The sequence below is a fragment of the Etheostoma cragini genome, chromosome 7 (genome assembly GCF_013103735.1).
Source record: "Etheostoma cragini isolate CJK2018 chromosome 7, CSU_Ecrag_1.0, whole genome shotgun sequence".
Lineage (NCBI taxonomy): Eukaryota > Metazoa > Chordata > Actinopteri > Perciformes > Percidae > Etheostoma > Etheostoma cragini.
In genome coordinates, this window is record NC_048413.1 from 11595669 (window position 1) to 11609673 (window position 14005).

General features: G+C 41.3%; 1 long non-coding RNA gene across 1 annotated transcript in view; it reads left to right on the top strand.

Annotated features, from left to right (window-relative positions):
• LOC117947508 overlaps positions 1-14005 on the top strand; it is a 1113976-nt gene that overhangs the window by 450533 nt on the left and 649438 nt on the right. The gene's annotated exons all lie outside the window — the stretch shown is intronic.

The following is a 14005-nucleotide window of genomic DNA, read 5'->3' on the forward strand; positions in this document are numbered from 1 at the left end:
CGCCACTCACGCTCACACACACCGGAAACGGAAGAGGAGAGGAGAGGAGAGGAGAGGAGAGGAGAGGAGAGGAGAGGAAAGGAGAGGAGAGGAGGATAAAGTAGGCTAATGAGCGGAAAAAAAAAACAGAATGATAAGAAGATACTTGAAATAGGAAGGACGAGTTAAAACGAGGGCTGGAAGACACAAATAGGCTCAGTGAGTAAAACCTGTCCGTCAGATGAACAGATTTGAACCAAAACTATTAGAAAAAAACAAGGAATAGAGGAAGACAATGGTAGGTTGGGATCTGTTCAGATATATATATATATCATCACTAATAGATTCATAAAGTCAGAGATTAGATTATTTTTCCCATCAGGGAAACAAAAAACACTGCATCAACTGTATTTTGTGAAAAACCTGAAAACATTTAAAGGCACAACACAAACTAGAGGGCAGGAAAACAACCTTTCATTGGTTGTGTGTGTGTGTGTTTTTTTTTTCTCAAATGTGGTTGACAAGACAGTTTTAGGTGTTTAAGTTAGCAGTCAGGTGAAATCAACAGTAGGGTGAGGTATGTTGGGGTGACTGTAGGAGAGGCGAGAAATTATAGAGAGAATATAACAATGCAATCAAAAGAGGCCGACAGGATGGTTATCCCCTCTTCGATTTCATTACAACTGTTTTAGTTAGTTACAATGTCTATATTTGTGGATGCCGTTTTTATTTACTTCATTATTGTGTCACACAGTACTCTGAGCAGCTTCCTTGCATAATAGGGGCAACATCAATCAAATTAAAACTTTTTTTGTATCAAGAAAAGGACATGCAAAGCTCCGCACTTACTGAAACTGCACTGAAAGTGAAAGTACATATCTATATCAGTAAGACCTGACAGGTGCTCCCTGGAGTACGCTATTTCAGATTTTGCTTATCTGGTAAGTGATCCAGAAAAGGTCTGTTTCCAGGTTCACCACTGAACAGCACTGCCTGCTGTCTGATACTTTATCAGTTATTGGTTGCACACTTTATCTGGCTTCTGAGAGTGAACCCTGCACACATACACAAGATTTGAAATTGAGGAGTTGATTGTATTGACGTCAGCGCAGACACATCCAACACACTTACATACATGCATTCACTAACTACTGCAAATTGTCCTTCAAGGATGTTCCAGTACCTTTTACACACACACACACACACACACACACACACACACACACACACACACACACACAAAGCTACTTTGTTTTGGAGGAGAAAGCAGACTTACATTCGCTGGACACGTACGCGGAGACACACGTCTTCTCCAAGGAGGACACACTCTTGGAGCGTCTCGCATGAGCAAGCACAGAGGGGAGCAAGATGAGGCTGCCACTGCTGTAACCAATCATGGAAGCCATTTATCCTGCTCGTTCCTCTCAACAGCGACATTATGTTGCAGAATTTGCCAAAATCTTCCCTGAGAACAAGTACTTGAACATGGAAGGAGAAAGATAATATTAACGTGTATTTAAGTCTTTCCTTTCAGCTTGGACAGAGCACCTGCACAGAATTGAAAACATAAACTATGGATATTAAAATTACTAAGAATATTGTTTTTTAGAATGTGAAAACGTGAGGGATGAACTGTGGTACATTTAGGCTCAGCTGATGAATAGCAAAAGCCTTTAGAGCTTGTCCAGCTCGCAGGATGTCCATTCACACAAAGCTCTCACTCTGTCACACCTTCCCCCTGTCACTCACACAAAGCATGCTGGGAGGCATGGTTTCCAGAGCAACCGAGAGGCACCTTTCCTTGACGATGGTTCAGAATGCTGAGAAGGACGACACTTCAGGTGTGGCAATACTGGTGCCTATGGCTCCACCACGAGCAGAACAAAGCCATGACTACATTTTTTGTGGAGAAGAAATACATGATGTAAAGCAGCGGGACAATTCAAGAGAATGTATGACAGCAGAGCATATGAAACAGCAGATGAAGTGGGAACTGACACTACCAACATGCAATTGTTCCTCTGCGAACTTTTTAGTTTTGCAGCTAGTTAGGATCCTCCAGAGCTCGGTGTGACGGAGGACCTACTGGGACTTATAACAGCTTTCTGGGTATCTCCTCTCACTGATAAATAAACTAAGCTGCTTCACACTTATAGTGTGAATTAAAATTTCACGCACACATACTCTCTGAAAAGACCCACACAGTGTCCTAAATATGCAATAACACACTCCTGAATCTCCCTGCAGGCTCCAAAATACATCTTCAAAGAAATCCTCGATCTGCTTAACACATTTTACACACTGCACACACACACACACACACACACACACACACACACACACACACACACACACACACACGTTCACAGACATGTGCACAAAAGAACATATTCAGACTCAGAGCTCACAGATCAATGCAAGAATTGGGGAGACTTTGTGATATCCTATTACTTTCAGTGAAGGCCTGACCCATGAAATCCATGAAGAGAAGACAGAGGCAGAGATGGGTGTGCCGAGTGTGTGGAAACACACTGGATACACAGAGAAGACAACACGCAGTCGCTACACATCTCAAGAGATACACACAAGGGAGAGCGAGGGGGAGAAGAAAATGGGCGTGTGTGTTTGTAGGTGTGTGTTTGTGTGAGAGAGTGAGTGAGTGAGAGAAGGGGACTGAGTGCATAGAGAATTGAGTGCAGTTAGTAGTGTTTCCCCCTCGGCTGAGGCATTAACAAGCCTATAATGGACCCTCTTAAAAAGCCGACTAGGATCTCCTCCAAAACTAACTGATTTAGAGTGGCCAGGGCCCCCATGGGCAGTGGCCAAGTCCCCCTCTGTCCCTCCCCAGCACAGCCACAGCCAACCCCCGGTGGCAGGCGGCACAGACACACATTGTGTTTGTCTACTGAACCACAAGCAATAGCAGTTTATAACACAATAAAACACCATGAGGAGGCATTAATTGGATATAATAGCCAGGGAATGATTTAGATGATTTAACACCTTTTTTTCCAAGATGAGTACATAAAAGAGAGAGAAAAGAGAGGAATAAAAGGGAATTAGAAATTGACTTACAAACTGCTTCCGACTTCCAAATGTTAGCCCGATTCCGGTCCACACACAAATACAGACACAAATGCAGATGTAAACACACTCAGAGCAAACAGTTGTGTATTTCATGATGTCTACATAATGCATGTAAAATCACCTATACCTAATTTAGATTTCTGATCAGACATAAATGTCTACACTGTTAGCAAATTAAGCTATTGGCGTTAGAATGCAATAATGGAAGTGGAGTAAATAATAATGAAATCTAACAATTGAAATAAAACAATCTACTCTGTCAAAACCAGTGTGCTATTTATACTTTCTGTGAAGAACTTATGACAATAATCAGTCCCTCACTACTGAAGCTGATAAGACATGACAGGCCAGCTGTTAGAGAAAACATACCCACGTAACCTCTTTATCACTCATCAATGTTTCAACGGCAGCGTTTTATTGACAATATAAGGCTCAGGAAAATAACAGACTCCAGATTCTTGCGGCAAATTATCCTCAAGGCCCGCTCGCTAACCTTTCAAGATATTCTGTCACCTTATCTCTTCCTCACCTCGCTGTCTTTTCCCTCCACACAGAGCAGAAAGGGAGCAGGGCCTTGCTTGTATGTACATAATTGGCACTTTACTGTCATATCAAATTCATATCAGTGAAGGGTCTTGGGCTGGGAAGAACAATGAGGGCCAGACAAAAGCGTGGCTCGGCGCTCTGAGAGTCGCCTTGATAACCGTAGCATCGGCCGGTCAATAAAACCAATCATCTCTAATCTTCTTATGGGGGACTAAACAGTTCCCCCAGACACTCCACAATGCCCACTAGACACAATGCGCACCGCACTGTACCAATATAAGGGTCGCACCAACAGGGAGGAAAACAATGTCTGAACCGTAACCTCAGTACACGACGACAAACCTTATCTCCAGTCGCACTATAGTCAACAAAACATACAAAGTTTTTCAGGATGGGAAATTAAGGAAAGTTTATGGAATTTATTGCAACATTCAGGAAATATTGCCTGTTTAATATTAAGATATGATGTAGAGTTTTGAAAATGTCTATATGTCTATGTCTATGTCTAAATTTCTATAAATAAAATGAATACTAAATCTTAAAATAGCTCAGGTATTTCTAAGTGTAAAGTAGACTTGCAAAACCATTGCTTACCCTTTAGAATATTTTAGAGTAGAAGTGTTTCAGGGATATAAATCCATCACTACATTTTCTGTTGAATTTATCCCCACATGCCCTTGGCTACAGTGATGAAGAATTGTGTAAAGAAACACCTTTTTCTCCTATAGACTCCATTCTGTTGTTTCTGCTGTCAACAACAAACAGCTGAGACAGGTAAAGGTTAGCAACCTTGTCTTTTAGCATTCAGCGTCCGACCATATCGCACAGGATCACTGCCCTAAATTTCAGTGTTACCGTGATTGTAAAATGTCCGTTATCTAGAGCTTAAACCTACCAACACATCATGTTTTTAAATTATGTAACATTTTGGGTTTGGTAATTTCCATAGCCCTCCTCCATCAGTCTGTCTGTGGAATTGCCCCAGACTGGAATACAGCTGTATGCTAAACCTCTCTGATGCTCCAACGCCTAAACCTCTCGACTGGGGCCTAACCAAACTGCAAAAAAAACTGTGGGGGATGGGAGAGGTCACCGGGGTGAGGCTATATGGTAAGTGTAGCACAATATATTTAAAACAATATATATATAATAATTCCATATGTCCAGCAAAGCACAAAATATATATCAGCTAGACAAAAAGACAGATTTTCAAAATATTTTAAAAAAAAATACATTAAAAAAAGAACAATGTAAATTCAGGCAAAAATTGTAAATAGAGTGGTAACACTTTCTTTGTTTGTTTGTAGTTTCTCATGTTTGAATTTCCCATGTGATGCATGACAAGATAACCATTTACCGCTTGCTCCATTTATCTGTCTACCGTCTTCCTTAATATTCCTCTCTCTCCTTTACTCTCTCTCTAACGATGTTTGGCTGAGGTGCGGGTTAATCGCAGGGTTAACTGACAGCGTAGAGGAGCGGTGTGCTGTGAATATGAGACCAAAACAAGGTTTAGTTGTGTGTGGATGATTCAAAAAAAAAAAACTGTGCATAAGTTTTTATAGAATGTTGCAACTTTGCATGCCTCATATGTGTTTGTGTGTGGCAGAGCCAGAAAGAGTAAAAGAAGGACTTGTGTGTCTTTGTGCTACTCCACGTGCACTTATAGAGCAGCATCAGCTGGGCATGAATGAGCGTCAGTAAGAGCAACGCTTTGAAGGGAGGTTAAACGTGCGCCTTTGTTTTCATGTGAACGGCTGACATGCAAGATTTGTGTAAAAGTCACCTCAGCAGTGGTGTCACCTCTGCTCTCTGTCTCACTGGAATACAAAAAAAAACTGTCTTTGCTGCCAACGTATTACACTCATTGGAATTTGACTTGTTTTACAGCAGCTAGTAATGAATATCTTCGGAGGCAGTTAATGCTTATTCTGTGTTTCCTGTTCTCGAGTCTATTTCCTCTCTAAGCTCCAGACTGGAGCACCTGACTGAGGACCAGCTTGCATGCTGTTGGAAAAACTGTTGGAATGCATGTTTGTACAAAGTAAGACCTGTGTAAATAGAAATACGGTTAAATACACACAAGTCACTTTTGCACCACTTGCACATCAACCTGTAATCTTGCACTTCACTCACACAAGCATCTTTATGTACATGCTTGAGCATTAGGTGTTATCGGCAACACCACTCCAGTCAAAACCTTTGTATTGTTGTACAGTCATTACTTCTAAGAGATATTGATGGGGTTTACTCTCTTTCAGTAAACATGCACACATGCATATTTAGATCAAATTTCATTTATTTTATTTTTATTTAGAGCTGCAGTGCTCTCTGCGAGATGAAACTTTGAAGCATGTGGTATTTTGGACACACACACATTAAGATAAATCTGATATGCAAAAGTCTTTCAAATGTACACTAAACACACAAACAGACAGGATAATGACTCTCTTCTACTGGCTGCTGGCTGTGTCACAAACAGATCAATGCAAACAGCTCATGACATTTATCAGAGTGAGTCAAGGACCTCCACATTAGTACTGCTGTTCAACTCGTTGGCGAGCTTGCTCAACATTATTGATACGTGAGTCCACAGAGCACAAGGACACGCGTCATATGTCTATAAAACATACAAAGGACGATTGGATGCTGTGTATAAAAAAGAATTTGAGGAATTTTGCTTGTGTGTTTACAACCTGCCGGTGTGTGTGCAGGGCTGGTGTGTGTGCGTGTGTGAAAAATTCCTTTTTAGTACAACTCTGAACACACAAACCCTTCTTTGGTCTTATGCATATGATCAAATTTTGTTTGCATGTGTCATCATATGTGTGCGTGTGTGTGCGTGTGTGTGTGTGTGTGTGTGTGTGTGTGTTTGTGTGTGTGTGTGTGTATTTACTGTATATACATACTGTATTGTGTGTTTTAAATATTTTTTATTGAATGTAGCTCATTGGAAAGAGTACAAACAATATAAAATAGCAAACACTGGTATTTCTTACTTCACAAACAATGCTAGGAGGTTAAAAATATATAATTAAAAATAACATTAAAAATGCCTGGCAACACTTACCTTAAGGCACAGTGTAAGCTAAGCCTTAACTTTATGAGCTAGCTTCATATTTTGTAACCAGGTGTAAATTACCTTGGAACCCAGAAACAATTATTGCAATAGGAGAAGACTATAATAATAATAATAATATTATATTCATTTAATGTACAGTATTCTTTTCTAAGCGGAAAAATGTAAATGATTGATAAAATGTAAATATTATATAAATAATTAATAATATTTTTACGTTATATTTCTGCATCAATATAAGCTTACCTGAGACCATGCGGGCCACATTAGCTTTACTGAGACTTTAAAAAAAAAAATAGTGTGATTCATCTTAAAAGCAGGTGCAACACATTATCTCCAAAGTACAGTAAAGTTTTCTGAAAACTTCCAGCTTCCAACTCTGTGTGTGTGTGTGTGTGTGTGTGTGTGTGTGTGTGTGTGTGTGTGTGTGTGTGTGTGTGTGTTTACAGGACTTGCAGGGTTTAATATAGGCTAGTGTTTGTTATATTTTGCCATATATTACCATTTCTCCTTGGAGGGGCCCCTTGCATTCAAATCAGCGGCCGGCAGCCTGATCGCAGAGGACAGCTTACTAGGCCCCTTGAATTGTTCACAAAGAACAATGGATTCCTTTGTCAACGTGTTTCTCTTTCTCTCCCTGTACAAAACTGGAGGGTCCTTCTGTCTCTCTGTACTTAAGAAATGTTTGCAAAATTACACCTCTTTATATGCCTCTCCAAACAAGTAGCAGTTGCAGTGTAAAAGTGTGGGAGGTTGAGGGGGAAAATGCACCAAAAGATTTGATTCTTTTCTCTTTGATAAACTGCAGTCAACGCTTTAAATGGAATGTCCTGCATTTAAGAATGACGCTACCAACATCTTTGCTTTTTTTTCTCTCTGGAGCCCCTCACTCATTTGATATGTTTTATCCACCTTAGCTGTAATGCTAAATAAAAACAAGGAAAACTTAGGCTACATATACAGTATTTTTCAAAGAAAAAAGTAAGGAAACTCAAACTGATAGATATAACACTTGTTTTTACACCAAAAAAAGAATACAACATTTCAAAATCTTGAAGAATGCTATATTCATCCCCAAAACGTTTCTGATTACGTGATTGAAGGTGATTTATTTGTCCGCGGACTGTCTCTGTGCTGTGTTGCAGCTCTCCTCCTGTTATAATAAACTCTAAGCTGTGTATCTGCATAACGAGCTTATAGTGCGGAGCTGGCCACCGGGCCGCAGCGCTGACCTCTCCCTCCTCCTGATGAATGGGCCCGGGAGCAGATGCCCAGCTGTGCCTATTCGGGCCTTCAACAGCATTTCGGAAATCGGTATGATTTCCCTGGGAAAGTTGCCTCTCCACACCAGGACAATTTCTCCAACAATGTCCGCTATTTTTTTCCATTGTAATTTTCCATTATTATTCTTATTATTGTTATTATTCTTATTATTGTTATTATTATTATTATTAATATTATTATGTGTAGTAGTAGTAATGAAGGCTGTATGTTCTAATATGATTAATAATTCCTATATTTTCAGATGAATTTGCCTCAAATGACGGACTATGGCGAATTCCAAGGGGTTGAGCTAAGCTGATGTTTGTTTGTGTTTCCAGAGGAATGGAGCAGCATCACGGTTATATTTTTTATAAGACACATATAGGCCTATTAAAATGACTCTTGATGTTTTTAGACTACGTCATTTTGTTTCGAGATTCAAAAATGTCATCATGCAAGAAGCATGTTCCGCAATGTTGAGAAATGCATTGGTTTATTATATTTCACATCTATGGAGTGGTTTTGCTCAGATAGAATGGATTAAACTTCCCTAGAACATGCTGAATTGGGAGGCTGGCCCTGCAGCCAAACTCTCTATGTGCAACCATATTTTACGCAACTTTTTTTGCCAAACGCATTTATTGGCACACCAAAATGAACGAGTCAGTGTTTTTCGCATGTTGCATCATCTGACTTCAACATTTCTTTTAAACGGTCAGCCGAGCTTCAGCTGCTGCAGAGAAGGACCGAGGCTCACAAAGCCAGGTGGGGGGTTATAAACATACACATTTGTTTTGAAAAGATTTTTGGTGATAACTCAACATTAAACTCCACCGCGGCACGTTCCTTAATGCAATTCAAATGCACAGGAATATTTTCCCAGCGTACCCTTAAAAGTCCAGGGGCCGCAGCTCGCACAACTGGGGCCGACTCGCCTCTCTCTTTTGTTGGGGCTATTGTGGGGGACTGCGTGTTGGGATTGGGGGGGGGGAGTGTAATGAGGGGGCTGCGACCCCCCGATGGGGGTGCATTTGCTGTCCAAAGACCGTTAGACAGTGGCTGAATGAATGGGGCCTGAATGTCATTGTAATGCACAGGGACAACTCCCCCTTCATTCATCTTAAGATGTGGAGGCCGCTCAGCTCGGCAGAGGGAGAGATGAGGGGAGAAAAAGCAAACCGCAATTCAATTCCCAATCTCGCTCTCTCTTTGCTTCCTCTTGCATGCGGAGACACACGGAGGCTGTTTTCACTCAAGTTAAGGCGTTATGCTGCTCCGTTTTCTGCACAGGTGAAGGCCCGCCGCTGCAAAAAAAAATGGAGAGAAGATGATGATGGAGCCAGAGTATTCGGAGGATACCCCCAACGACGAGAGTAAGACACAACAAAGGAGTTTGAGTCCAATCCAGCGTGGATTTATTAGTCTAGGTTATATTGGAGGACAGAGGACGCTTTCCTTGTAGCAGGTGGCCGCTCTGCAGGCCGGGTTATTACATTTTCCTCATTTTTTGGCAACGGGAACCAATAGGCCTAATAAATGACTTGCATCAGTGAATTGACTTGCATTCATGTAAATGCAGGAAGCTCGTTTTGAGATGCAGATTGCGACGGAGGCTCAGATGAGACAATCGGCACTCCTGTTTAAAAAACAAGTTAATAATTGCATTTGTTTTAACAAAGAGTGCATTTGCGATTCTATAGGCTCAGTTATCGAGAGTGAAGGGCTGCGGTTTCCCCCCAAACACCGCTGACGGTTCCTCCTCTCCATCTCTTTGTTCAGCCAACAGTGGGAGGTAGACAAGCTACAGAAGGAGGGAGAAACATTTGAAAATCCAACGTCATTTTCTTCCGGGCCAGAAATCGATATATTCCTGTAGGATTTAATTGGGACGGCGTTGAAATGCGTTATATGAATGCACAAAGATTTATGGCAGTGTTAATAGTATTTCTTTCTTTAAGCTAAAGGTCAAATATAGGTTAAATTACTAAAATTGAGGATTGTCTGCAGAGCCACATTTGGGTCGACAATTTAAAAAAAAGAAGACGATTTTTTTTAAGCAAAATTATTCCTGAAATGGAAAATGGAATTGTGCACGTTGACATGGATGCACCAAGCAAAATATCTGCTTTGCCAATTGGAAAAAAAAAAAAAAAAACGCACAGGAATGTATTCAAATAGCTGATGAATATTTAGGCCGGCTATAGGTCATAGCCCTAAAATGGCAACACTTCAAAAAGCAATACAAATAACCATTTCAGTTAATAGCCCGTGCCCAAAAGAGGACTACATTTAAAATAACATAATCAATTAGACTATACGAGATTTCCTCCAACGTGGTGCATGCTTTACATAGCAGAATATATACATATAAATGTACCATACTGTGTACTTGCAGCACATCACATTTTTCTATCTTCATCTTTTACACAAAATATGTTACACTGCTACAGTAGCATGTGGTATTAGCCTAGACCACCTGAGATAACAGGCCACAGGCCTTAGAGGAATAATGCTACTATTTTACAGATTTAGAGTTCTATGTGGAAGAAGCCCAAATAGTCTATAGACTATAATATACATTATCATAGTCCAACAAGGGGAAATAACTGCACGCTGATATGGGCATGTCAGTACCAGGAATGTAGTGAAGGGTTTAAAACTTTTAAGATAATCAGAAAATCTTTTTTTTTGTTTCCTTTGTGAAGTAGAATTCATCCACCACCATTACTTCCATTGCATCTTGGCATAATTTCAGTTTTGGATGCAAGTAAAACTCAGTTGGAAATTAGTTTGCCTAACAATGACCAAAAAGTGCAGTTCATAGTTGAGCCTACCAACCTTTTTATTTACCAATAGCCTGCAACGTTCATAGCAGCATTTAGCTGCTGCTCATGCACCTGCTGGGGTTAAACCTTTAAGGTGTGGGCATACAGGGCCACACAAGCAACAGTGGAACTGTCATGCTTCTTTTAGCTTCATCTGCATGCAATATTGCAATTAAATGCCAACAATCGGCTTCAACTTTTCTGTGCATGCATGCAGGACGTGCTGCAGAAAGTCAGGCCTGTGGTATCAAGGACATTATGGGCTGATGAGGATTTGGATTTGATGGGGGGAGGTGAGGAGGAGAGGGGGGGGGACGGCTTGGGCCCCGGGCCATGACGTCATTGTGCGCCCATGTAATCCTCTTGCGCTGAAACCCAATCAGCAGAGACTCGCAATTGTCTAGGATGGGAAGAGAGGGGCGCTCTAATCCGGGAGACAGTGGATCACACAGCCCGAAAGAAAGAGAGAGAGAGAGAGAGAGAGAGGAGAGCGAGAGAGGGGGGTATGCATCCAAGGCTGGATTGTGCCTGAAATGGGTCAGATTAAAAAGACACGAACCAAAAGGAACCGACTGACTCTTGGTGGAGAGAGGACATTTTTGAACACAAAGAAGACATTTTTTTCCCCACGCCGAACACGAGAAAAATCAACCTCCCGAGTAAACGAGCTTTAGGGTGCTGTGTGGCGCATGAAGAACGATTCGCTTTTTTCCCCCAGATATACAGTAGCCTAATGTAAAAGTAGCCATCTGTAGTTTGTCAGCTGCATGAGAGGAGAGAGGTTTTGTCCGAGGGCGTTGATCGTGGACAAATCGGGGAACTGCATTCAAGCCAAGTTGAATGGAAAATACAGTACTCTTCGCAGTGGGATGTATGACTTCAAAGAAATAGTCTTGTGACGTGCTGCCATCGTTGCTTTCTTCTGTTTTCACTGTTGTCTTTGTGTTTTGGGTCAGGCTAATGTTGTAAATGGAGTGGTTTTTGAGGAAGGACAAAGCAAGAGCCTGTGTAGTTTCAGCTGTCATTCTGTGCGAGGTAACGTGCCAAGAGATGCGTAAAAGACGCACAACCAGAGAATTAGAGTGTTTGCAACTGCCAGGCTAATAACAAGGCTTTTCAGGTGCAAGCTTTACCTCGCATCCGTTGATTATGGGCAGTATGCTGATGAGGTTCAATGGCGCAGTGATATCAATATTTCTTTGCTTGGAATCCAAAGATGCGCAGGAGAATAAGTGGCCGCGCGCGTTATTGCTAGTCTAGGCTGTAAATCGGCTTACGATGTGAGTGTCTACATGCGTGTGTGTGCGCCCGTGATTGGGTTGCAAATCGGCTTTAGATTTGTGTATTTGAGTGTGTGCGGGTGTGCACGCCCGAGAGCGCGCGCGCACGGAAACGGGAGCTGTACTTAAATCGCAGTCAGGCAGTGTTGTATCCTTCTTGGCGGCAGATGCTGGAGGTTTGAGCGTGTGCAAGTCAGACAGGGTCGGAGGCTGCTGGCTTGGCTTCATTCTGCACCCATCAGCAGGGGCGAGGAGGCTTCTCGAAGGGTTGTCACTCTGCGTGTTCACAGCGGACCTTGATTTAATGTCCATACAATTAAGGCACGCGGTGAATGCCAAGAGAGGAATCGCCACAGCATCATGCTTCACATGTTTGATCTCTTCATTGTTTCCTCAGGCCGCAGGATTTAGTTTACTACTTTGACCCTTAATGTTCCAGAAACAGGCCCTGGCTGCCAAGCATAGCAGCAGGATAAAGCTGACTTCTGTACTGTCACTCATCTGCGCGTGAGTGTGTGCGTGCGCACGCCTGTATATGTGTGCCTGTGTGTCTGTTTATTGCCTCGACTGGATGGGCGCAATGCGTACTTTAATACGCTATTACAGCATGAAATGAGGTTACCGCCAGTTATCCTTTACATCACGTCTTTAGTTAGAAATAGCCTAGTAAATGTCTGTTTAGTCTGCTTATCCAAAAAAAAGAAAAGTAAAACGCCTCGCGCTAAATACGACGCAGGTTTACGAAAAAAACAATTGGACTTTCGCCAAGTGGGGCCAATGGTGGCCTACCTCTGGGTTCTTTCGGGAGTCAATGACTTTTATGATATTCTTTGCATCTGTTTTTAGTAAATTAAGGAGCTGGCGAGAGGCTTGCTTCATTTTTTAAGTAGGCTAGCCTACGCATTTTTCATTTTTTTGGAGTAAAAAAATCAGTTTATTGTCTGGCGGTCAATACATTGGGGTGGGAGAGTTGACCTTAATATAAAATGTAAAATAATCGATGTTTATATTTAAAATGTAGACCTAGGACCAACTCAATACATTGGCTAATGCTACTAATGCACCGGCCGCAAAGCCTGCTTATACACTAAAGAGGGAAACATCCGCCGCTGTTAGTGCATTAAATGCGCTAAATCCTCATAGGAGTGTGCCGCAGTCTCTATAGGCTATTCCAGTCCTATTGAACCCGTTATATATATATTTTACAAAACGTTACAGAGGCCAACATTGTAGGCTACAGTCTCAGCTGTAATCAATTATGTTTATACACAAAAGTAGGTCAACAGCTCCAGTCCAACACATCTTCACTGTGCGGCTCAAAGCTCAGGCCTCCAGCAGAGGCTGAAGAGCTTTGAATGGACAACGGCTGAAGATGGCTGCAGTGTGTAGTCGGATGGAGTCGACATATAGAAACCTAAGGGATTCAATGCCACCTACAGGCGTCCTTCTGACAACGCATGTCTGAAGCTGTAGCCCAGTCAAGGCCACTGGACCTAATACCACACAAAATTAAAGTAACTGAAAGTTAATAAATAAATAAAAAGTTGCACTTTTTAGTATATTCAGGTAGTATATTGTGTCAGATTGCATCCCCCACCAAGTATTCTTGCAGGAAATATCCATTCAATTCAAAAGGGATGTAGTTTTAATTATAAACTCAAGGTCTTCAACACATATTTTCAAGGATAAATTACATTTAGTAAGAACTAATAAATAAATCAAATTGGATCAAATTAAACATTAATAGGAGAATTTGGCAAAAGATGTATATTCTTTCACATAGCCTACAGTACATTACAGGCTCAATGTTGGCATCTTTCATTTAACATTCAATTTGTGATTTTATATTTGAATTGCAAACAACCATTATATAATACAAGTAACGTAAATATATGTTTCTTAATAATCTGAGCATTGAGCCGTAAACAAATATAATCGTAGGGTTA